Here is a 25640-nt window from a genome sequence, read left to right on the forward strand (position 1 = left end):
ACGCGATCAATATAGTTTAATAACGTATAATAGCAAATTAGTTATCATCTTTATCAATTTACAAATTTATCTTTATAGTAGATATTTATTATAATTTTATTATGATTGACCCGATTATTATAATTTTAATATATAGAACTTAAACTCTTAACGATATTAGGAATAGGATAGCTCAAAAGGCACTCTATATTGTTCAATATCAAACAGAACAATTTATTCCTAAAAGCAATTGCTAGTCATATTTACGAAAAATAGAAGAAAAAAATAGGTGGAATTATGTATGGTTATCAAAGTTTAGTCACCATGACCACGTAGCTTGTTCTTGAAAGTGAAAGCTGGAGCCAAAGAAATAAATTTGAATAAATATTAGTATTAATAAAAAAAGAAAGACTAATAAGTGGACTTTTCCAACCTACTACAATGAAGTCCAAACGTTTTCTTTTTCTCCAAAAAAAAAATAAAAAGAAAGAAGTGAGGCCCTAAATGATTCACGTATCTTTTGAGATAATTTTAATTCGTATATTATTTTTTCCAAGAATTATTAAATTTAATTGTTATTATAGTTACCAAAATCGCTGGCCAGAGAAATTGTGAGCAAGCATTTTGGCTAAAAATTAGGCCAATTGGTCTCTAATTAGGCCACACAACTAGAATTAATTACCTGGTTTGAGATTGGATCCCACTCTAGATTGCGTTTGTTTCAAGAAACAGGTATTTTTTTTTTCGAAAATTATTTCTGCAACTTTTTTCTTTCAGATTTTTTAGCACACTGAAAAACTATTTTAGAGGTGCTTTTCAGCTTTGCAAAAAATAAAAAAGCTTCTTTCTAATAGGAGTAGTATTTAGTTGAAAAACATTTTTCCATAAGTTTTTCAAAAAAAAATGCCGGGATTGTTACAAAAATAGTCGGTCAGGTTCATTTTTTATTTTATCTTGCGGAATGTAGAGTATAAAAGATTGATATTGTAATCTTTCTTATTACTTCTCTCATCTTATGTTTGATCAATGTAAGAACTCAAATATTTGAGCGATCCAAGTATCCAACTTTCGTGGGTGAAACAATTACGTGCTCACAAGGTAGACAATAATATATTTATCAATAATGAAACAATTAACAAAAACGACCTCAAGAAGCATTGTTGTAAAGTGAGAAGTAGGGCAAGGTACTACAACAGTTTGTAGGAAGTGTTGGGGCAAGTGTCGGGTATGGGTTCCCGGAACCAGTAACTTCTATCTATCACAATTATTTTTCAATGCTAGCTATGACAAAGAATTTTGCAAAACTCCGTAAGAAATGCTATTTTTTTAAACCTTGAAAGTTTTTTAGGTGAAAATTGGAGAATTACATGTTTTTTGATCTGTTAATCGAACTATATTATAAACCACTGGAATAACCCAGCAGCATACAACAATGATATTGTTTCTTACTTGTACTATTAAATTTGAGACAATGACGCTACATTTTCTGCAGAAAATAATTTCTATCGAGTATTTCTTATGCCCAATGTGTTCTTTCACACTAATTTCGAAAACTCTTTTTTTTTTTTTTTGCGTTCTAAGATTGTGCGGTTGAGTTTATGTGGTTATGGCGTCGTCTTAAAAGAAGGGCCGTTTTGAGAAGTACATTTACGCCCTTAATTTGCTTTATTACCCACGTTATTATAGCCCATTTCTGTAAATTTATTTTGTCTAGGGCGGTGGCTGACACTACTTTGATTACTTTGCGTTCTTACTTGTCTCCCATGGCTAATAGGTAAATATCGGTGAGAACAAGAATATATAGACAAGATGCTCTGCATGTTGTCACCCTCAAAGTCTCTACCAAGAAACAACATCGTTGGAGGCTTTCTTTCTGTTTGCAACATTGACTCATGAATGAGGAATCTTAGTAGGTAGCTCTTTGGTCAGGTTGTTATTTTTGAGTTTCTTTCTTGGTGATCCTAATTGTTGTTTTATGTGTTTGATGTTGTTGTCCAGGTTATAACTTTTAGCTAATGGCTGCAATTGAGTTACTTTAATAGGTTGGTTTGCCTGATTTAATAGGTGTTACCTTAGCCAATTGCTAAACTACTTATGAGCTAACTAAAATTGTAGTCTATAATTCAGGTTCTTCGTATTTTGTTGTTGAAATTGGTAGGCTGAATCCTCGATTTTATTCTAAGAAAAGTCTTTGCTATTTTGTAGTAATTTTTAATTTTGTATTTGTATTCTTTATAGGTTCTTGTGCGTATGTTATCTGCTGTGTGAGTCTAGAGGCTTTTTTAGGCAACTGGAATCACTTAGTCAAAATTCTGTTGATGGAGATGGTCAATTTCCTTGAAAAAAAAGGTACATGTGTCTTACATATATTGTGTTTTTGCATTGGGGCACCCGTGTTTTCTACTAGGAAAACTGCAAAAAATGCAATTTTTTCGAATAATATTTAATCTGCTTGATTTAAAAAATGTCAGTTAATGTGTGTTTTTAATGTGATTTGTGATTCTAATATATCAATGGATATTACTCTATGGTATTATGTCAGTATGTTATGATTCTTTGGGGTTGGTTCCAGTTGTTGATAAGAGACTTTTATCTAACGTTAAATAGTTACTGGATTCTGATTATTAGTAGACATTTGGGGTCACATTGTGTCAAACGGTGTATGTATGTGTATGTATGTATACATAATATGCAATGACAGAATACCTATACAAACATTATAAATGACACTGCAACACAAATAGCTCTATATCTTGATGGTTAAGCGCCTACTATTCAGAGTTTAGTCTAGAGTTCAAACCTTGGTCATGAATTGCGCTTTTTTTAAAATTAAAAAAAAAATGGTCAAAGTAAAATTTTTAATTTCTGCCAAATTTAGGTTGTTTACAAACTAGCTCTATTTGACTCTAGAGACTAGCTCTCAAAAATAGCCTCTGAACAACAACTGATAAAATAACCTAGTGCACACCTCAGTCTTTTACCCGTCTGCTGAAACATACAGGTTGTGAGAGAGAGGCTTGAACCATAACTCCTTATCAAGTGAGATAATACAAAGCAATCAACTTACGATTCATTTCCATAATAAACTTCTTTTTCTTTTTTTATTTGCATAACTTAGACAATTAATTTGTTGATAGTTGATACTTGATACAACCTTAAACAAGATTATTCAAGAAAACTTAAATTGGAATATTATTTTTTTTAATCAGATGTCCTCGAGGAACAACAAACTTAAAATGTATATAGCAATTTTGTTCATTTGTTCATTTCTTCGAATGTTGACATTACTTATAGAACATCCTACATACTCCTTTGTAGGTATTATACTCTGTGGTATAGTATTAGGAGTGAATGATATAGTACGATTCCCCGTATGTATTGATTCTTTAAAGTTGGCTTTGGTTGTTGATCCAACGTTGAACAGTTAAACATGTGCTTAGAACTTTGTTTTAAGGTGAGAATGTGCTTAGAACTTATAGGATGAAAGTTTGCAGAGTCGGTGGTTGATTTATGAGCTTATGGATACTGCTGTTTTCCCACTAATATTTTTTCCTTTATAAAGAGGTGTTAAATATAATAACAAAATGAAGGAGTTTTTTTTTTTGTCTTATTGTGAATATGTTGCTGGGTTCCGACTTATCAAAAATATGTTCTTAGGTTCTGACATTGAGACGACTGAACTTCAGGTAAAGATTAGTGAGGAGTTAACTATGAAAAAGGTCTACATTCAGTTCCTCTGGTTTTTGTCTTGAAAATGATTGACAAAATCCAAGTTTACATTATTTACGTTTGGTAGTTTGCATTTCAACTCTGCTATTTAATTTGTAAATGGTAATGAACACAAGGATTCTTAAAATTCCTCATACTTTTATTTAGTTGTTGGTTGTTGTGTGTTTCGTCTATTTGTCGTGTCCAGCTACTCATAATTGGAAACTGGCGACTAAGGGTGCCAGCTGAGCTACAAGCTTAGTTTCTTTTTTATTTTTTAATTAGGGGAATTTGCAGTACTTTATATCCACCATTAGATTGACCATTTTAGTTATTCATCAGTTTACTTAACAAAAGAAAGAGTAGATTTGGCGTTCCCCGTAATATATGCTCCTACCATTTTTATGGCTTGCGACTTAGTTATGGGCCTGTGTTTGGCAAACACCTGCATTGCTTCTTGTGCATCTATTTGACCCGCCAACTTCGTGGAGTTTTTGAGGTTTGTAGCACTACTTTTTACGACATGGTGATTTAATGGAGCAATCAGAGAGGTAGTAACATTCTTCTTTGTAACTGCGATCCTTATAATGATTCATTTTATTCTTTTCATTGAACTTCAAAAATCAGTCTACTCTTGGATGATAACTTTAATTAACAACTACACATCTGAATATTGAAACAAAGATAATTTTCCGAGCATCTGTCTTTCATTTTTCCAGTGCAGAGCTTGATGTTTAGGGACATGCTGGAGTGTCGGCTTTGCTTTTGTAGGAAGCAAAAAAGTGTTTGAATTTTCCAACCTGAATTTCTGTATCTAACCTTTAGTTATTTATGTTGATGAAAACCTCTTTATTATTAGCTAAGTAAGGAGTTAGGAAAGAACCCAATGACATTTTTATATCCAAGAAGCTCTATCATCCAAAATATAACTGCTACAAAAGTATGTCTGAGAAAAAACTACCATATTGTTATAAAATAAAGACTGTAAAGTAAAGACAAGTATAGAGAGAAACTGTTATATTATTCGAATTCAAACTGATGTACATAATGAACTGAAATCTCTTCTATTTATAGAAGAAAGGAAGCTGATGTGTAAGCTGATACTATACCAGATATGGATAATCTTCTACTGAGAGCAATGTTTATCCATAACGGGGTACTGAAAGGATAAGCTTATTATACCCGGTATGGATAATCTTCTACCGGGGGTAATGTTTATCCATAACTGGGTACTGAAAGGATAAGCTTATTATACCCGATATAGATAATCTTCTACCGGGGGTAATGTTTATCCATAATTGGGTACTGAAAGGATAAGCTTATTATACCTGATATGGATAATCTTCTACCGGGGGTAATATTTATACATAACTGGGTACTGAAAGGATAAACTTATTATACCCGATATGGATAATCTTCTACCGGGGGTAATATTTATCCATAACCGGGTACCGAAGTGATAAGCTTCTTTAGAAAGCTTATTTCCAATAGAGTACTAAATAGATAAACATATTTACGGGAAGTCCCATATGGATAAGCTTCTTCAAGAAGCTTATTTACAATGGAGTACTAAATGAACATCCATAATATAATATATTTATAACACTCCCCCTTGGATGTTCATGAAAAGATAATGTGCCTCATTAAAACCTTACTAGGAAAAACCACGTGGGAAAAAATCCCAGTGAAGGAAAAAGAGTACACATATTTAGTAAGACGCATTGCTAGGTGCCTCATTAAAAACCTTATAAGGAAAACCCCATGGGAAAAACCTTAGCAAGGGAAAAAGAGTGCATCGCGTATTTTACTCCCCCTGATGAAAACCTTGTTTCAAATATTTGAGTCTCCACATTCCAATCTTGTATACCATCTTCTCAAAAGTTGAAGTTGGCAAAGATTTAGTGAATAAATCTGCTGGATTATCACTTGAACGGATTTGTTGCACATCAATGTCACCACTTTTCTGAAGATCATGTGTGTAGAATAATTTTGGTGAAATGTGCTTCGTTCTATCTCCTTTTATAAATCCTCCCTTCAATTGGGCTATGCATGCAGCATTGTCTTCGTATAAAATTGTGGGTCTTTTCTCACATTCCAAACCACATTTTTCTCGAATAAAATGAATTATTGATCTCAACCATACGCATTCCCTACTTGCTTCATGAATAGCTATTATCTCAGCGTGATTTGAAGAAGTAGCAACAATAAATTGCTTTGTGGAGCGCCATGATATGATAGTACCTCCATATGTAAATACGTAGCCGGTTTGAGATCAAGCTTTATGGGGATCAGATAAATAACCTGCATCTGCATAACCAACAAGGTCTGCACTATCTTTGTTAGCATAAAACAAACCCATATCAAGAGTTCCCTTTAAGTATCGCAATATATGCTTAATCCCGTTCCAATGTCTCCGTGTAGAAGAAGAACTATATCTTGCTAGTAAATTAACAGAAAATGCTATGTCAGGCCTTGTAGCATTAGCAAGATACATTAGTGCATCAATTGCACTGAGATAGGGTGCTTCGGGACCAAGGAGTTCCTCGTCCTCTTCTGGAGGTCGGAACAAATCCTTATTCACTTCAAGTGATCGAACAACCATTGGTTTACTCAATGGATGCGCTTTGTCCATGTAAAAGCATTTTATGACCCTTTCTGTATAGGCAGATTGATGGATAAAAATCCCGTTTGCTAAATGTTCAATTTGCAGACCAAGACAAAGTTTTGTCTTTCCAAGATCTTTCATCTCAAATTCTTTCTTAAGATATTCAATTGCCTTTTGGAGCTCTTCTGGAGTTCCAACAAGATTTATGTCATCAACATAAACAGCAAGTATAACAAATTCTGATGCCATTTTCTTTATAAAAATACATGGACAAATAACATCATTTATGTAACCTTCTTTTAGCAAATATTCACTAAGGCGATTATACCACATGCGCCCAGATTTCTTTAAACCGTACAAAGATCTTTGTAATATGATTGAATACATTCCCTGAGATTTTGCTTCAGGCATTTTAAATCCTTCAGGGATTTTCATATAAATTTCATTATCAAGTGAACCGTACAGATAAGCTGTAACTACATCCATTAGATATATTTCAAGCTTTTCATGTATTGCTAAACTGATGAGATATCGAAATGTTATGACATCCATAACAGGTGAATATGTTTCATCAAAATCGACTCCAGGTCGTTGTGAGAATCCTTGTGCAACAAGGCGAGCTTTGTATCTTTCAACTTCATTTTTATCATTCCTTTTTCGCACAAAAACCCATTTATGACCAACTGGTTTTATACCAGCAGGTGTTTGGACTACTGGTCCAAAGACCTCTCTTTTAGAAAATGACTTCAATTCTGATTGAATTGCCTCTTGCCATTTTGGCCAATCAGATCTTTGTCGACATTCTTCGACAGATCAAGGTTCAAGATCCTCACTATCTTGCATAATATTAAGTGCAACATTATATGCAAAAATATTATCCACCACTATTTCAGATCGATTTAAATTAATCCCATCACCGATCGAACTTATTAAAAGTTCCTCACTCACATGAGCTTCGGGTTCATTGGTTTCTTCAGGAATCTCAGAACTAATCAGATTTTGGGTCTCTTCAGGAGATCCCTTCATAGTATCGTTTTGATCATTTGTCGATTTTCTTTTTCGAGGATTTCGATCCTTAGAACCCAAAGGCCTACCACGCTTCAGGCGTGCTTTAGGTTCACTATCTCTCATGCTAGTAGATGGTCCTACTGGGACATCAATTCGGATAGACACATTCTCTGCTGGGATATGTGACTTAGTTATCCTTTTCAAATCAGTAAATGCGCCTGACATTTGATTTGCTATATTCTGTAAATGGATGATCTTCTGGACCTCCTGATTACATATAGGGGTACGGGGATCAAAGTGAGATAATGATGAAATTTTCCACATAATTTCTCTTTTGATTTCCTTTTTCTCTCCCCCTAATTGTGGAAAATTTGTTTCACCAAACCGACAATCTGCAAATCGAGCAGTAAATAAATCTCCTGTCAATGGTTCAAGATAGCGAATAATAGAGAGTGATTCAAACCCAACATATATTCCTATCCTTCTTTGTGGTCCCATCTTACTACGTTGTGGTGGTGCTACTGGCACATATATAGCACATCCGAAAATTCGTAGATGGACAATATTTGGTTCATGACCAAAAACTAATTGTGGCAGAGAATATTTATTATAATGTGTCGGTCTGAGACGGATAAGTGATGTTGCATGCAAGATAGCATGGCCCCAAGCAGTAGTGGACAATTTTGTTTTCATAAGTAGTGGTCTTGCTATCAATTGCAGGCGTTTAATAAATGACTCTGCAAGGCCATTTTGAGTATGAACATAAGCTACAGGATGTTCAACTTTTATCCCAACGGATAGACAATAATCATCAAAATCTTGAGATGAGAATTCTCCAGCATTATCAAGGCGAATAGCCTTTATAGGATAATCTGGGAATTGTGCCCTTAATTGAATTATTTGGGCTAATAGCTTTGCAAACGCCAGGTTGCGAGATGATAGTAGGCACACATGAGACCATCTTGAAGATGCATCTATTAGGACCATAAAATATCTAAACAATCCACTTGGTGGGTGAATAGGTCCACATATATCCCCATGTATACGCTCTAAAAAGGCAGGGGATTCAATACCAACCTTCATTGGTGATGGTCTAGTGATCATTTTTCCTTGATAACAAGCATCACAAGAAAATTCGTCATTTGTAAGAATCTTCAAGTTCTTTAATGGATGCCCACTCAAATTTTTAGTAATTAATCTCAGCATTATTGATCCGGGATGGCCCAAACGGCCATGCCAAAGCACAAAAGTATTTGAAGTGTGCTTCAATTGTACTAATTTTTGAATAGTATAAGCCAGAAGATAAAGTTGGTAACTTTTATACAATGCATTTCTGGCCAGAAATATTCTTTGTAATACAAAGATATTCCCTGTTCATTTCATCTATTGTCTCAACATGATACCCATTTCGGCGGATATCTATAAAACTCAACAAGTTTCTTCGGGAGTTGGAGGAGAACAATGCATTGTCTATAATAAGTTTTGTTCCCTTAGACAGAAATATTATAGCTCTTCCGGAGCCTTCAATCAAACTTATATTACCAGAAATTGTTGAAACATTTGCTTTTTCCTTATGCAAATAAGAAAAGTATTTCTGATCGTTGAATATGGCATGAGTTGTTCCACTATCAATAACACAAATATCTTCATGATTTGTCTTTGATCCAAACATAATTTGAGGGTTATCCATATTCTTCAAAATAACATAAATAAAATATATTATAGTAAACATCATTATCAAAGTATAACTTTTATTTATGTACAACAATTACATAACCATACTATCTATTACAAACAACAAAAATTAAAATATTTACATTTCTACAGATTCACTACCGATTACATGACTTGTTTCTCTTTCTGGGAGTGCAAAGTAATCAGCTACATCCAAATGCATGAAGTCTAAATTATCTTCAGAAATAAAATTTGTTTCAGCATTTTTCTCTGTCTTCTTCAGGGAGGCTTGATAAAGCTCAACCATGTGCTTTGGCGTATGACAGGTACGTGACCAATGCCCTTTTCCTCCACATCTATAGTGTAACGACCCGACCGGTCGTTTTAAGCTCTAGCGCGTCGTTTAGCAGTTGGAAGTCATGACAACTTCATTTTAGGTATATTGACTTGTACGTATGGTCAGAATTGAATTTCAAGAATTTTGGAGTCAAATTGGAAAGAAATTTTTCGTTGCGGCAACCTTAAGTTGAAGAAAATGGCTAAGATTGGAATTTTGAGTAAACGACCTTGGAATTGGGATCTGAAAGTTCCAGCATGTTCGAATGATGATTTCGGACTTGGGCGTATGTCCGGATTTGGTTTTGGATAACCCGTGAGCATTTCGGCGTGTATTGTGGAAGTTAGTATTTTAGAAGAATTTCATAAACTTGGGTTGGAAGGCATTTCAGAGTTATAGATGTCCGTTTGGGATTTCGAGTCTGGGAATAACTCTGTATGGTGATTCTGGAGTTGGGAGCGCGATCGGAAGTGAATTCGGATGTCCGGAGGTCATTTTGAAGTCATTTGGCTAAATATAGGAATTTGAAGGTTTTTGAGAAAATTCGACCGGAAGTGAAAATTTTGATATCGGGGTCGGAATGCGATTCTGAAAGTTGGTGCAAGTCCGTAATATCGAATGTGACTTGTGTGCAAAATTTGAAGTCATTCAGACTAGTTTTGGTAAGGTTTGAGACACTTGGTCTCTTTTAAGGAAGCTTAAGTTGGAAAAGTCAACCGGATATTGACTTATATGTTAGAGGGCTCGAAATGCAAATTTTATGGTTCGGATAGCTTCGTTAGGTGATTTGGGACCTAGGAGTGTGTCCAGAATATTTTTGTGATGAATGGGTAGAATTAAGCTTGAATTGGCAAAGTTAGTATTTTGGCGAATTCCGGTTGATAGGTGAGATTTTGATCCGGGAGTCGGAATGGAATTCCGAGAGTTGATGTAGCTTTTTTATGTTATTTGTGATGTGTGTGAAAAATTTCAGGTTATTCGGACATCGTTTGGTCGGGTTTTTGATCAAAAGTGTATTTTCGGAAGTTTTTGGAAACTTAGGCTTGAATTCGATGAGTTTTGGATAATTTGATATTGTTTGAGGTGTTTTGATGATTGGGGCAGGTTTTAATGATGTTATGAATTATGTAGGCATGATTGGTTGAGGTCCCACTGGCCTCGGGTGTGTTTCGGATGCCCAACGGGTCATTTTTGGTAGATTTGCCGTTTTGAGCATAAATGTAATGATCTAAAGGTTCATTTGTAGTTCTATAGATCCAAATTTGATTTCGAGACTTAAAAATTTAAATCATGAATGATAGGACTGATCTGGAAATTTTGGTTTAATTTCATCAAGTCGCGATTGGGTTTTTGACGTGAAATGTGAGTTAATTGTTTAACGAGCGAAATGGGTATTGAACTGGCCAAACGAGCTCCGAATTGAGTTTCGATTGAAGGGTTGTATTCGTATTATTATTTGTGACTCATAGGAACAAGAATCGTCTAATTACGAGTTTGTATGATGGAGTTAGAGCCATTTTAGTAAAAAATGGTTGTGCTGCAAATTTCATAAAAAGCTGTTGTATTTTCTGCAACAGTGAACAGTAACCGCGCGAGTGAACATTGAACAGTGACCCGTGAACAATGTCGTAAATAGTGACCCGTGAACAGTACTTCCGAAATATTAACATTTCATCCGCGAACCCAACTCATTTTTCCACCATTTTTGAGCAACCTTGAGAGCTTTTGGACGGGAATTGAAGGGGTTTTGATGGGAAGTGATTGGAGGTAAGTCCTATGAACTAAATACATGATTATACTATGCAATCATCCTTGAAATTCATGAAAATATAGCCAAATTGTAAGAAAATAGGACTTGAAATTGAAATTCTAAATTTGGGATTTGAGGGGTCAAATGGACTCCGATTCTTGTGAATTTGGTATGTATAGACTCGTGGCGATATAAGGAACATTTTGATGTAAAAATTTCTGGATTTTGAGAAGTGGTCCCGGGGCTCGGGTTTTGCAAATTTCGTGAATTTCGATATTTTTCGATTGCTTTCGATTGGGTATTGTCCCTTTAGCATAATGAGACATATTCGTTGCGATTTTGGGCAGATTCGACACACGTGGAGGCCAATTCGAGGGGCAAAGGCGTCGCGAGCTAAAGAAGTAGCCGGTTCGAGGTGAGTAATTGATGCAACTGTTGTTCTGAGGGTTTGAAACCCCGGACTTTCACATCGTAACGCTATATTGAGGCGTGACACGCATCCCATGGCAGGTGCGGGGTCGTATATGATTGGGGATTGTGACTTGGTCCATCCCGAGTGATAATTATAGTATATTGGCGACTGATTCGCACATTGTATTGATACTTATATTATGTTGGCGACTGATACGCACATGTATTGATGATATTTGGGCTTAATGCCACGTTTGGGGGCCTTGTGCCGACTTGTAGAATCCTTCGGGGATTAATATCATTTAATTTCAGTCCAAGGTTTTAATTACTGTTTTGCAAACTTAGCCGTAATTCTAAGTGTTGAAAACTCAAATGACATTTTAAATGTATTTCGGGCTGGAAACTTCTATTTTGTAAATGCCCAAGGGGCTTATTATATTATTTTCTGGACTGATTATAAAGTGACTTGAAACAGTGGTAACAATGACACTATATGATATACTCGAAACAGTGGTAACAATGACACTGTATGATATACTTGAAACAGTGGTAACAATGACACTGTATGACATACTTGAAATAGTGGTAACAATGGCACTGTATGATATACTTGAAACAGTGGTAACAATGACACTGTATGATATACTTGAAACAGTGGTAACAATGGCACTGTATTATGTAAATTGGTCAGGTAACAATGGGCTGACCGGTCAGGTAACAATGACTGACCAAGATATTGCGCTTGGGCTGTAGGAGCCCCTCCGGAGTCCAATGACACTGTATGATATACTTGAAACAGTGGTAACAATGACACTGTATGATATACTTGAAACAATGGTAATAATGACACTATATGACATACTTGAAATAGTGGTAACAATGACACTGTATGATATACTTGAAACAGTGGTAACAATGACACTGTAGGATGTAAATTGGTCAAGTAACAATGGGCTGACCGGTCAGGTAACATTGACTGACCAAGATATTGCGCTTGGGCTGTAGGAGCCCTTCCGGAGTCTGTACACACCCTCAGTGAGCGCCATCGACGATAAATAAATATGGATGGCTCGGGCTGCATGCCGCAGTGGGTACTGGAATGTACCATCATATGCATTGCATTGCATTCATGTATTTCTATTTATACTGTTGTTTAGCTGCTCAATTCCATATGTTGCTGTATATTTGGATTTTAGCTTACTTTGTGTATTTACTGGATTTTCTTATCTTCGGACTGTAGTTACTTTTATTACTCACTGGGTCGGAGTACTCACTTTACTCCCTGCACCTCGCATACAGCTTCAGGTATTGATCACCCGGTAGCGGGATATTAGCTCATTGAAGGTATTACTATTGTAGCTGAGCAAGGTTACCGCCAGCGTTCGCGACACCGGACATTGTCTTTAGAATTTCAGAATTTAATTTTGTATATTATTGGCCCTGTAGTTGTGTTCAGGATTTCTTTAGATGCTCGTGACTTGTGACACCCCGGTCGGGTTATGTTGGGCTTTAAACACTGGTTATTATTGTCGTTAAGTTGTATTTATTTATTCATTTATGTTTAATAATTGTTAAAGATACGATTTGGGTTAGTTGGCTGGCCTTGTCTTCACGAGAGGCGCCATCACGACCGGGTTAGAAAATTGGGTCGTGACATATAACATGCATTTTCTGCATTTGGCGCTTGCACCGCTTCATGCTTTTGTTCCTTCCTTTTCCACTGCTGGTGGTGAGGAGGCTTCTTTGGTGCATTACTATTACCATGATTGGGGTTTCTTCCCCGACCACGGCCATGACCACGACTAGGGCCACGACCTCTTTCACCTTTAGCTTGGTGGAAGTTCGTCTCATTCACTTCAGGGAATGGATAAGAACCAATAGGTCGACTTTCATGATTTTTCATTAATAGCTCATTATGTTGCTCTGCTATAAGAAGATGTGAGATAAGTTCAGAATACTTTTTAAATCCCATCTCTCGATATTGCTGCTGCAGGAGCATATTCGAGGCATGAAAAGTGGTGAAAATTTTCTCCAACATATCATGATCAGTAATATTATCACCTCATAATTTCAATTGGGAAATAATTCTGAATATAGCAGAATTATACTCACCAATAGATTTAAAATCTTGTAGCCTTAGATGAGTCCAATCATAACGTGCCTGTGGAAGAACGACCATCTTCAGGTGGTCATATCTATCTTTCAAATTATTCACAGTATGACTGGATCTTTAATAGTGAGATATTCCATTTTTAGGCCCTCATCAAGGTGATGGCGTAGGAATATCATTGCTTTGTCACGATCTTGATTTGATGCCTGATTTTTATCCTTGATGGTGTCTGCCAGACCCATCGCATCAAGATGAATTTCAGCATCAAGCACCCAAGACATGTAACTTTTGCCCGATATATCCAGGGCTACAAATTCAAGTTTAGAAAGATTTGACATTATTTAGGAAAAGAAAGTTCTTACCTCTAATACTTTCAAAGTATTTGCTCGAGATGTCAGAGTCTCGTGCTGATAACGTGTTATAAAATAAAGACTGTAAAGTAAAGACAAGTATACATAGAAACTGTTATATTATTCGAATTCAAACTGATGTACATAATGAACTGAAATCTCTTCTATTTATAGAAGAAAGGAAGTTGTTGTGTAAGCTGATACTATACCAGATATGGATAATCTTCTACTGAGAGTAATATTTATCCATAACGGGGTACTGAAAGGATAAGCTTATTATACCCAGTATGGATAATCTTCTACCGGGGGTAATGTTTATCCATAACTGGATACTGAAAGGATAAGCTTATTATACCCGATATGGATAATCTTCTACCGGGGGTAATGTTTATCCATAACTGGGTACTGAAAGTATAAGCTTATTATACCCGGTATGGATAATCTTCTACCGGGGGTAATGTTTATACATAACTGGGTACTGAAAGGATAAGCTTATTATACCCGGTATGGATAATCTTCTACCGGAGGTAATATTTATCCATAACCGGGTACCGAAATGATAAGCTTCTTCACGAAGTTTATTTCCAATAAAGTACTAAATAGATAAACATATTTACGGGGAGTCCCATATGGATAAGCTTCTTCAAGAAGCTTATTTACAACGGAGTACTAAATTAACATCCATAATATAATATATTTATAACACATATATGTTTTAATTGCATTCATCTCAATTTAAAAAATGTCCTCCAACCGATGCACATTGATCTAAAATATTGATCTCTTATTCTAGAATTGTTGGATGACTCTACAGTGACATTGATTTAACGCTACTTTGACCTCATGGAAATGAACATTCTTTACGTATATTTTTGTTTCTGTTCTGGCCTCCCTCCTTTTGGTGTGGGAGACAGATTTATCACCAGTGGAAGCTTTTCCAGGTTTGATGGTAAACAGTACTACCATATTGAACTTGTGAATCACTGCTCTAGCAAGATGAATTCAGTAATAGTTGTTTAATCATTTGACATTTAGGACTATCTTGTTGCAAAAATTATTTTTATGTTACTTTTCTGGCAGTTAACTTTCCTAATGGGTGATTACGTCTTAAGTAAATAGTGTTCAATTAGTTTAATTTGGTTGAACAAGTTGTATTTTACTATTTTGTGAGTGGTGTTTTGCATCAACATAAAAGGGGTAGGATGGAAGCATACCCCACTGAAGGACGTTTAGTAGAAGGATTACACTAAACGTAATATCCAGGTCAAAAGTGTTACTTGACTCTCTTATGCCTTGCTCAGATAAATTACGTTCTCCCTCTTCTTCCCTGAAGTCTTTTTTAAATTAAAAAATGTCAATATTTACTCTATGAAGGTCCATGTCTTGTTAAAAATTGGCGTGTAGTTTGTTTGAGTTGTAAAGTTTAAATCTTCTTTGGTTCTCTTCTATAGGAATTAGTTCTATGGTGTGTGCAATGTTAGATATAAGGGGGCTCTTAATAGTCTTGTCCATGAACCATGTATTTTTCTGTTTGCAGGAGACCAAGAGCACCAATGGAGCAGTAGGAAATTCATTAAAAATGAAAAGTAAAAAAAAAAATTTGTGTAACATATGTATAACATGAAGGACAAGGAAAATCAAATGGAACCTTTGGGTCTATTGTCATGTATTACCCTGTAAGGTCCAAGCCGTCAAGATGGATTTCTTTGATGGAAATGAAGTGTACATTTATAAAGTGCTTCTGATGATTGTTACTTCAAGTAATTTTTTGGTTTGTACATTTATATTTGCTACTCAGTAAAGTATATTGGTCCGGTAACTAACGTAAATAGTTGCTTTTGAAAGATTCGACAATAAATCTTATCTTCTTTGTGGCTTGAATTTGTTTTCTCCCTTCTACGATCTGAGAGATTAGAAAACATCAAGTTTTCTCCGTAGTTTGTTTGAAGAGCACGATGTAGGAGAGGAATAAAGAGAGTAAAAGCCTAGGATCAACCGAAAGTTGCCCTTAAGGAAGGGCTCATACATGCCAATCAATTTGAGTGCCCCAGATGAGATCAAAGCTTCTATCATATGAGGTACATATGATGAGAGCAGCAAAACAAATGCTCCAATAATTGACCTATGAAGGTTATCTCACTTAGAAACATAGATCTAAACGATTATTTACTATGAGAAACTGGTAAGTTGCAATTAGTTTAGTATAGCCTCGTCATTCTCTTTTTACTTTTCTTAATATTCGTTCTTTTATTTAGAACAATTATTTTAATATAATTTTGGTATCCATCTGAGAAGTTCCAATATAGTCTATTTAATATCTTAAGTATAATTTTTGTTGCCAGAAAAAAACAGCAAATAGCACAAATAGAAGTGCACAAAATTGAAAAGACATTCGTCTTTGTTCAGATGTAAAAACATAGATATTACTTATTGGCAGAAGATTTTTCATAAGTGGTGTCACTATTTCTAGTAAAAGGGCCGTAACAGTCAAAAAATATTTTGCAAAGCCAAGGGAGTTTGAACCTAAGACCTCTCACATAATACTTGAAGCTAACAACAACTAGACTACTAAGATGTTTTGTTGCAAGTGGTGTCACTTTTAATAGTTTTATCTTGTATTTCTGTTTTACTTATTATTTTTATATATACAAATAGTAAAAAATTTCGACGAAGCGGTGTCACCACCATGTGAATACGCCCCTGCTTATTGGTCAACATTTTGAATATATAGTTATTTTACTAAGACATCATACTTCATGTGGAAAAAAATTTAAATTTTAAGCCTTTTAGGTGATCTCTTCAACGCGCTAATAACCGTAGACTTGCACATGTATATTTCAAATAACAAATCATCAGATTGAGTACTTGAAATTGATGCATCACAACTCCAAAAATTAATCATAGTATAGGTTACTCTCTGTGAAAAGTTCTTTACTTCTTTCATAAAATAATACTCCCTTTGTTTCAAATTAGATGTGGTACTTTCCTTTTTAGTTTGTTCCAAAATATATGACACATTTCTAAATTTGGAAATAATTCAACTTTAAACTCTTTATTTTACCCATTTTACCCTTAAAGAGAAGCTTTTATAACCATACAAATGTCATGACTCCACAATGTTTTTACCCCTTAAGCTTTTAAGATCACAAGTTGTAAAAGTTTTTTTCTTTTTCTTAAACTCTGTGTTGAGTCAAACTACATCATCTAAATTAAAACGGATGGAGCATATACCTTTTACTTATTAGGTTTGGGCCCGGGCTCAGCACGGGCCATGCCCTACTAGTACTATTTAGAAGTGAGAATAAAGAGGTCTTGGTCGTCCGGGGGTACTTTGGTCTTTTCAACATATCTTTTGAACGCCTAATTTTTTTCTATTCCATTCGGTTGGCGCTCAATTTAATAACAGTAAGAAGATTAGAGTTGCTCGAGTTGTAATTGTGTGTTGAAATCACTTGGTCGTGAAACTTGTTAATGGGAAGACTTTTAACTGTTCCTTCTTCAACTTGTTTTTCTATTCTTTAGTACCAGAAAACACAAGAGGGGTTGCTCTGATAGTAAGCAACCTCTACTTACAACTAAGAGGTTGTGAGTTTGAGTCTCCTCAAGAATAAGGTGGAAAGTTCTTGTAAGGAAGGATGAAAACAGCCTACCTAGTAGTCTGAGAAAATAGCCTTCCCTTGATTAGTGTGATAACTAATTTACTGTTACAGTTGCTTGTTTAACCGTACATATATTGTTATCATGTTGATGTGCTAGCTCCTTTAATTTGATAGCAGGCAACAAATCTAGATTATTTAAATCGAGACATAAATGCGGAAAAACTCTTGTAACAGATATTAACCCAAATTGCCCTCAGGGCGCTGGTTCTTGTCACGACTCAAACCCATGAGCCGCGACGGGTACCCTCCTTATCCAATCGAGTACTAATATAACGTATTTTTTTTTATCATACCATTATGGGAAAATGGGACATAAAGGCCGTCATGATATAATCAAAAGAAAACATAAGGGAATACCAGACATTGGACGGCCCAACATGATATATAAGTTTATACATGTGACATACGGGTCTATAAGGCCGACATGATCATTTCTACAATCAAAATATTGGCCGCCAAGGCCATACAAGTATCCATATACATGACATATGTCTACAAGCCTCTAAGAGTACATAAACGTCATAAAGGTCGAGATAGGGCTCCGCCATACCAATCAATATATGTCCAAATCATACTGACCAAATAGGCAACTCCGGAGCAAGTGGAGTGCACCAACACCTTTCGCTGAGCTGATAGCCTACTAGGAGGACTGTCAACCTGTCTATCAGCACCTGCGGGCATCAAACGCAATGTCTCCAGGCAAAAGGGACGTCATTACGAATAAAGTACCGAGTATGTAAGGCAAGAAAGCATAAATAAAAACAGTAATTTAAAGAAAGATATATGAGATACATCCTGTAGCATCTGAGTGTCTCTGAGGGCTATTGACATGAATGATACATCTATACATAAACTTTTTAAAACATATGCCTATGTGGGCATTATCATCATCATATCGTACCCAGTCTCGAAGAGGACTCGGTAAAAATGTACCCGACTACCATAAGGCTCGGTAGAATCGTACCCGGTCACGTGAAGCTCGGTAAACCCCAACTAATTAGTGGTTGTACAATATGTATCGTACCCGGCCGACTATAGTGTGGCTCGGTAGAGTAAAGTAGATACATATATAATGCATGCTAGATTCATGAAATCACGTTCTAAATCTTTCGGAGTGACGTATGGTCGTTGCACCTTCTATTAACGTTATGGACATCATACCATCAGTATGAACCTTAATATAATTCAAGCATAATACATACATGATTAGAATAATTTTATAAGAAAAGAACAACATGGATAACCTTAGTTACTAGGAGTAGATTCGTTATGAAATAGCATATCGTTTACGTCCATTTCACATGAGATCATGCCAAAAGAAAGAAGGAAGTGCCTAACATACCTTAACCCCGTTGAGTCCTTAATACCCTCCAAGCAACTCTTCAAACAAGTCAACTCAATCTATCATAGCATATGGAGATTCAAAATTAGTGCTGAGCAAAGGCTAAGTTTGTATCTTAAGCTAATAGCTCGTTTACGTAAATTAGGGCAGCATCTTCCCTGTAACAAGGGCCTCCTCCAATACCCTATACCAACAACAACAACCAGAGAAATCCAGCAACATATAAATATTAATAGGCGAATACATAAAGCGCCCCTTTAAGTTGTCCTCAACGATCAGCCATACACCTCAATTGACCCCTTTATCATTTAGACACTTCAAGTGACTGTTAAGTAAATCAAATAGACACCCGAGTGCACCAGACCAGATGCGTGAGTTACACTTGCCAATGGCGTGTCAAATGAGCCAATCAACAAACGACACATGTAATTTGTAATTAAAACTTAATAATATAATTAACAAAAAAATGAATTTAAAGAATAACAAGACACCATATAATAACAACATGTCAGAACTACTTCACGACGTGCGGCAAGCTCCGATTGGAATCCGTATAATCCATATCACCCCTTATAGACTTCTTAAATTAACTTAACAATATCATTACCATGATAATGAAGTCATTCATCAATCATTCCATCCTTACGCCATATATTTATAACAAAGGAAATAATCCACAACTCCATCTGTCTTCAATTAGCAACTTTATTCACTAGTTCATGTCTAGTCCATCCATTTAACTTAATCAACATCAACATAACCTTAACAACATGCAAGAACACAATACACATACCTCCCACAATAACTTCAAGTCAAAATCTAAGTTATAATTATCTTACAACAACCCTCAATGGAAATACAACACCATAGAAGTGACTTAAGCTAATCCAAGTAGTATCTTGTAGTTTATCATCCTAACAACTTAAACAACATACAAGAAAGCTTAAGCACAATTAGTAGGCTGTTATAATCACCTTAAACAGTAGCAAAAACTTGAAATTTTTCCAAATACAAACCACAACTGTCCCCAATGACAACACAACCTCAAAGAGGTGTTGTTCTTCACTAGAACTAACTTTTGATATTGAAATATAGTGTAATCCATTTGCAAGACTTGATATAACCCAGGGTTGTTATGAAAACCTTGGGAGAGTATTTTATAGAACTTAAACCACTTAAAACAACCTCCCACACGAGCTGGAACCACCCAAAAATTAGCAACAAGAAGAAGAACAAGAAACTTTCTAGCGCGACAGGATTCCCGACACTTGATTTGTGTTGTTTGCCCTTTGTTTGGATCTTGGATCATGAGAGAACCTTCAGAGAGTATTTTTAGGTGTCTAGGCTCTGAAGATACTGAAAAAGAATGAGTTAAAATATGGTTGAGGCATCTTATATATCAATATATCTCAACCGCCATTGTGGGTCCCATTGAGAACTGCTTGGCGTAGTCTTGCAAAAATGCGAATATATCTTTACTCCGATATCGTATTCACACATGGTTTAATGCATTAAAAACTAGACTCGTAGATCTTCAATTTGGTAGGTAGACTCACCCCATAACTCAAAGTAAATTGGGAGAAAATTTCATCTAGATTTGACCTAATTTTCAGCATAATTATGAATGTAAATTGTGATGAATTTTGTCAACTTTTGTTCCACAACTTTCTTGCCTTCAAAACGTAGCAAATGACTATCATACGACTAAAAAGAACTCATAGCATTACCTCCTTATCATGTTAAGAATCCTAGTCTCACCCCAAAGTACATGTTATAACATTCCAAACTTGTCGACTTTCGACGGAACTTATTTTCTTCAATTGGTTTAGCTTATAAGCTTTCCAACCTCTTGATACTCGTTATTCATGATCTTAAATATTTGTAACCTCCAAGGTAACATGATTAACTTATTTTTTATGCTTCCAAATATAATCTTATTTCTGAGCTTACATCAATCGACTTACGGCGTACTCTCACGTATGAAAACATGGGTGTAACAATCTTTTTGCCTATTTTTTGCATCGTGTCTCAATGTCACGACCCCAAGCACCCAGTCATGATGACACCTATCACAATACTAGGTCAGCCGAAATAACACAAACAATATAGAGGTCTTTTGTATATTCAGTTTCTAATCAGGTAAACTCTCAAATCTTTCATTTTAATATATATCAAATATGTGAAAAAAGACAAATATGTAAGTACATCAACCCAGCCCGATCCTGGTGTCACTAGCCATGAGCTACTAAATACAACTCAACATTGTTTTCTTAATACAAGATAAGTCTGAAATATAAAATACTAAGGATAGGAAGGAGAAAGGCAGGGATGCGGATGCCATACAACTACCTTGCAATCTCCGTATAGTACTCTGAAGGCAACGAACAGCTCTCACTCGGAGGATCTGGCCCCTGGATCTGCACACAAGGTGCAGGGAGTAACGTGAGTACGCCAACTCAGTAACTAACCAAAGTAAATAAAGGCTAAGTGCAGTGACGAGCATTTAAAATCATATACATACTTTATCAATAATCTCAACAGAAATATCAAAGTCAAAATCTGTAGTTCAATAACCAAATATCTCGTAAAAACTCCAGTCTCAATGAAAATCCTTTAAAGCATTTATTCAACATTTTTCAATAGAGGCTCAATATAAAAGAAGAGTGAAAACAGAAATCTCATAAACAAGCCACTTCAAAGTATCACTAATAAGTATAGCCCCTCGGGCAAGCCTCTCGGTCACTCGTGACTCAGCTCTCGTCAATTAGTACTCACACTCAGCACTCCCGCTCAGTAGATATCTCGTAATGATAACCACTGCGACGTACAGCCCGATCCATAAATATATATATAGTCGACTACGCTCACTAGGGGTGTACAGACTCTGGAGGGGCTCCTATAACCCAAGCGTCCCGATCCAACATATCGTTGCGGTGTGCAGCCCGATCCATATATATATATATATATATATATATATATATATATATATATATATATATATATATATATATATATAATAAACCTCACCATCAGGTCCTCGACCTCTCTCTCATTTATTAACCTCACAGCCACTCGGGAATTTCAGTGAAAATCAGGGAACTCATCCCAAACAGTTTTCATATATTTGAAAGTAGAGTAAAGAAACTGAATTAGACAATAAACAGGTAAAATCATGACTGAGGATATTCTTTCAAATCAAAACTGTGCGAGGAAAGTAGTAAAATACCCCTAAGGGTCCAAACAGCTTGGCACAAGGCCCCAAACATGGCATTCAGTCCAAGTTAACAGATTCATTTCTAGAACACATGAATATCATATAAAGTTTATCAAAATATGCAACTCTATAGTCGCCACGGGATGAACCAAGTCACAATCCCTACGAGTGCACGCCCACACGCCCGTCACCTAGCATGTGCGTCACCTCATTTATCAAAACAGTACGAAATTCCGAGGTTTCATACCCTCAGGTCTAGATTTACAATCGTTACTTACCTCGAACCGGATGAAAATCTACTCCGCAATGCCCTTTCCTCTCGACTTGACCTCAAATCGTCCCGAATCTATCCAAAATCAGAATCATAATATCAATACAAGCCAAAGGGACAAAGCCCACGCGAAAATCATCAAATAAAACTCAAAATCCCGAAATTGGTCAAACCGACCCCCGGGTCCACATCTCGGAATTCGATAAAAATTACAACACTAGAATCTTTATCCTCTCACGAGTCCATACATACCAAGAACATCAAAATCGGACCTAAAATGGCCCCTCAAATCCCCAATTTTACCTCTCCAATTTCAAGCCCTAATTTCTCAATTTTTCACCCGTAATCTCATAAATTTCCATGTTTAATCAACTGAAATTCACCATAGATACAAGTATTAAGTTCAAAAATCTTACCTCAACAAGAATCCCCTTGATTTCCTCTTTAAAACCCTCCAAAAGCTTCAATCACGACTTCAAAAATGGTGGAATGTGCTAAATTTCACGAAGGGGAACTTATATACTTTCTGCCCAGCGATTTTCGCACCTGCGGGAAAATTATCGCATCTGCGGTCAACTTAACCGCATATGCGGTTTTCCATTAACTCTTCAGACATCGCACCTGCGACCCAGGTCTCACACCTACGGCTCACAGATGTGGTCTAACTACTCGCTCCTGTGACCATGTCCCTTCTGCGGCTCGCACCTGCGGTCCCCAATCCGCAGGTGCGGTTATGACAGAACACAACAGCTTCAACTGCTCCAATTCAAGTCCAAACTTTCCGACAACCTTTTGAAATCATCCTGAGATCCTCGGAACCTTAACCAAAAATACAAACAAGTCGCATATCATCATTCAAACTCATACCAACCCTCAGAACACTCAAAACAACATCGAAACACCAAATCACCCTCAGATTCAAGCCTAAGGATTTCCAAACTTCCAAATTCCGCAATCGATCCAAAAACTTATCAAACTTCATCCGAATAACCTGAAACTTTGCGCACACCTCACAAATATCTACTCCAATTTCTGGAATTCCATTCCGACCCCGATATCAAGATTTACACTGGCAACCGAAAAATGCCAAATTTTCAATTTTGTCAATTCAAGCCTAAATCTACCATGGACCTCCAAATTACATTCTGAACACGCTTCTAAGTCCCAAATAACCTAACAAAGCTATCTGAACCATAAAAACTAAATTCCGAGATCGTTTACTCACAAGTCAACTTCCGGTTGACTTTTCCAACTAATGCTTCCAAAATAGAGACTAAGTGTCTTATTTCACTCCATGATCAATCCAAACACAGAACAACCGACACGACATGATGAAATACAGCTAAACAACACATAAAGAAATAGAAACGGAGAGAACACGACTGTGACTCATGAAACGGCTGGCCCGAATCTTTACACTAAATCAGCTTGAAGTAGGATGACGAGGATGAATAGAGAACAGAGAATCTCAAGTGTCTATCACTCATTTAGCAAGTGTAATTTCTCTATGCATGTCCATAGTTATGTCTATTTCTTAATATGTTTGAATTTTTTCTGATGCATTTGTGTCAATCAAGCCTTCAAGTTAAAATACAGATTCTACTAAAGTGTTCTGTTATCTTGACTTTTTGTATTGGATAGTAGAAAATAGTATGAAGGCAATGAATCATAATTATTACTCCACACTTAAACCATTGCTCGTCCTCGAGTAATCAAACTATACTTTATATAGACACGACCTTTTTCTTAAACAATTCTCCTAACTCATCACACCAAGAATATTTAAAATAGACTAAGCACAAAAGCATAACATCTTCACCTCAAGATTTGACTCACAAGTACCACGCATTATTCACAACTCACCCACTTACTCTAACATAGAGGTCACTGACATTACCTTTCCTTCATGAATCAAGTGCCCTCACACAATAAAAGAGAGTAGTTCCACACAATAAAATTTAAGAACACTTAGGAACTCAAGATAGAAATAATTCACTCACTCTCAGAAATAACATTCATATGCCACAAAAGATGCACCATAAGCTTACCCATAGTGTACTACTCCACTAATCGAGCTTATTCAATCTAGGATCAATTAGGACTTTATTTGGTTGTAATGTCGGCTACGGGACGGGTATGATACATTTGGATATAAGAGTGACTACACTTCCCTAAGCACTTTAATACATATACTTTAACATTCAAACATCATACTTATGTCAAACCAAATTCCACCTTCACATCAATGTATATTACCCCATACTTCTTTAAGTACAATTACATCAAGAGTTACCACTTATTAAGGAATACTTTTTTCTTTTCACAACAATACAACTATTTTTTTTTCAATTCAAGTGGTTATTACCTTTTTTTTCCTAATACAATGCACCTTTCTCTTTATCTCGTTACTTCCACTCAAATGCCAAACCAACCACCCCACACTTTAATTTTTACACAGTTCATAACAATTCAAGTGCTCATGAGAGGTGAACGGGTTCAAATAGATGGTTAATTCAAACAATTGGGTAAGACTTGTAATGTGGTTGCCAAAGAAACATGATTACATGCTCAAAAGGGTTAACTATGATACATAACAATTAGGCGGGTAAAATACATATATGGCTCAACAAAGAAATGCCTATATCACTTCCAAGACTGAAAAAACTACTATTTCGCTTTGCAAACACATGGGGCAAGTTATAGACATCAAATGCAATGCACAAAATACAAAAACCCTCACACACAGATGGCACATAACTCACTCAAGATTGGATCATCAAGATACTCTAGTCAAAGCAGTTGAGCAAAGTTAAGAACATACAATTTAAGGTACTTATACAAGAGTCAAAAACTGAGCCTAAATGTCACAGCCAAAGTACTCACTATTCTCAAGGCATAACCAAGTCAAGAGATATTGCTTCAATTCAAAACACAACACAATGGCTCCTACTCCCAAAAAACTAACTATACCCGGTTTAAATAAAACCCTTGAAAAGAACCACAGCACAAAGAAAAACCAAGGGGGAGCTATTACACTACTTACAAAGAAAATCTTTTTTTTCTTTAAACTTAAATCCCTCAAGAAAATTGTCTAGGATATCCATCGTCGGGAAAAGTCTAATCTTTTTATTTTTTGTTTTTTGTTTTTCTAAAAAATAAAAAAAATCAACTAAACTAACACAAGTAAAATAGCATAGAAAGTCACCCAGACAATATCCTCAC

General features: G+C 35.9%; 1 long non-coding RNA gene across 6 annotated transcripts; it reads left to right on the forward strand.

Moving 5' to 3' along the window:
• Positions 1 to 430: 430 nt before the first annotated feature.
• On the forward strand, positions 431 to 14066 carry LOC107828832 (uncharacterized). 6 transcript variants are annotated; one of them, XR_012704036.1, is made up of 7 exons: positions 431 to 711; positions 1754 to 1892; positions 1978 to 2021; positions 2218 to 2328; positions 9258 to 9300; positions 11409 to 11476; positions 12772 to 14066. It is a non-coding gene; the product is annotated as an uncharacterized LOC107828832 (long non-coding RNA). The 6 variants fall into 6 exon arrangements; XR_012704040.1 differs by lacking the exon at positions 9258 to 9300; XR_012704035.1 differs by having other exon boundaries at positions 434 to 711; positions 11409 to 14066.
• Positions 14067 to 25640: the final 11574 nt, after the last annotated feature.

The sequence above is a fragment of the Nicotiana tabacum genome, chromosome 20 (genome assembly GCF_000715075.1).
Source record: "Nicotiana tabacum cultivar K326 chromosome 20, ASM71507v2, whole genome shotgun sequence".
In the NCBI taxonomy this organism is placed as follows: Eukaryota; Viridiplantae; Streptophyta; class Magnoliopsida; order Solanales; family Solanaceae; genus Nicotiana; species Nicotiana tabacum.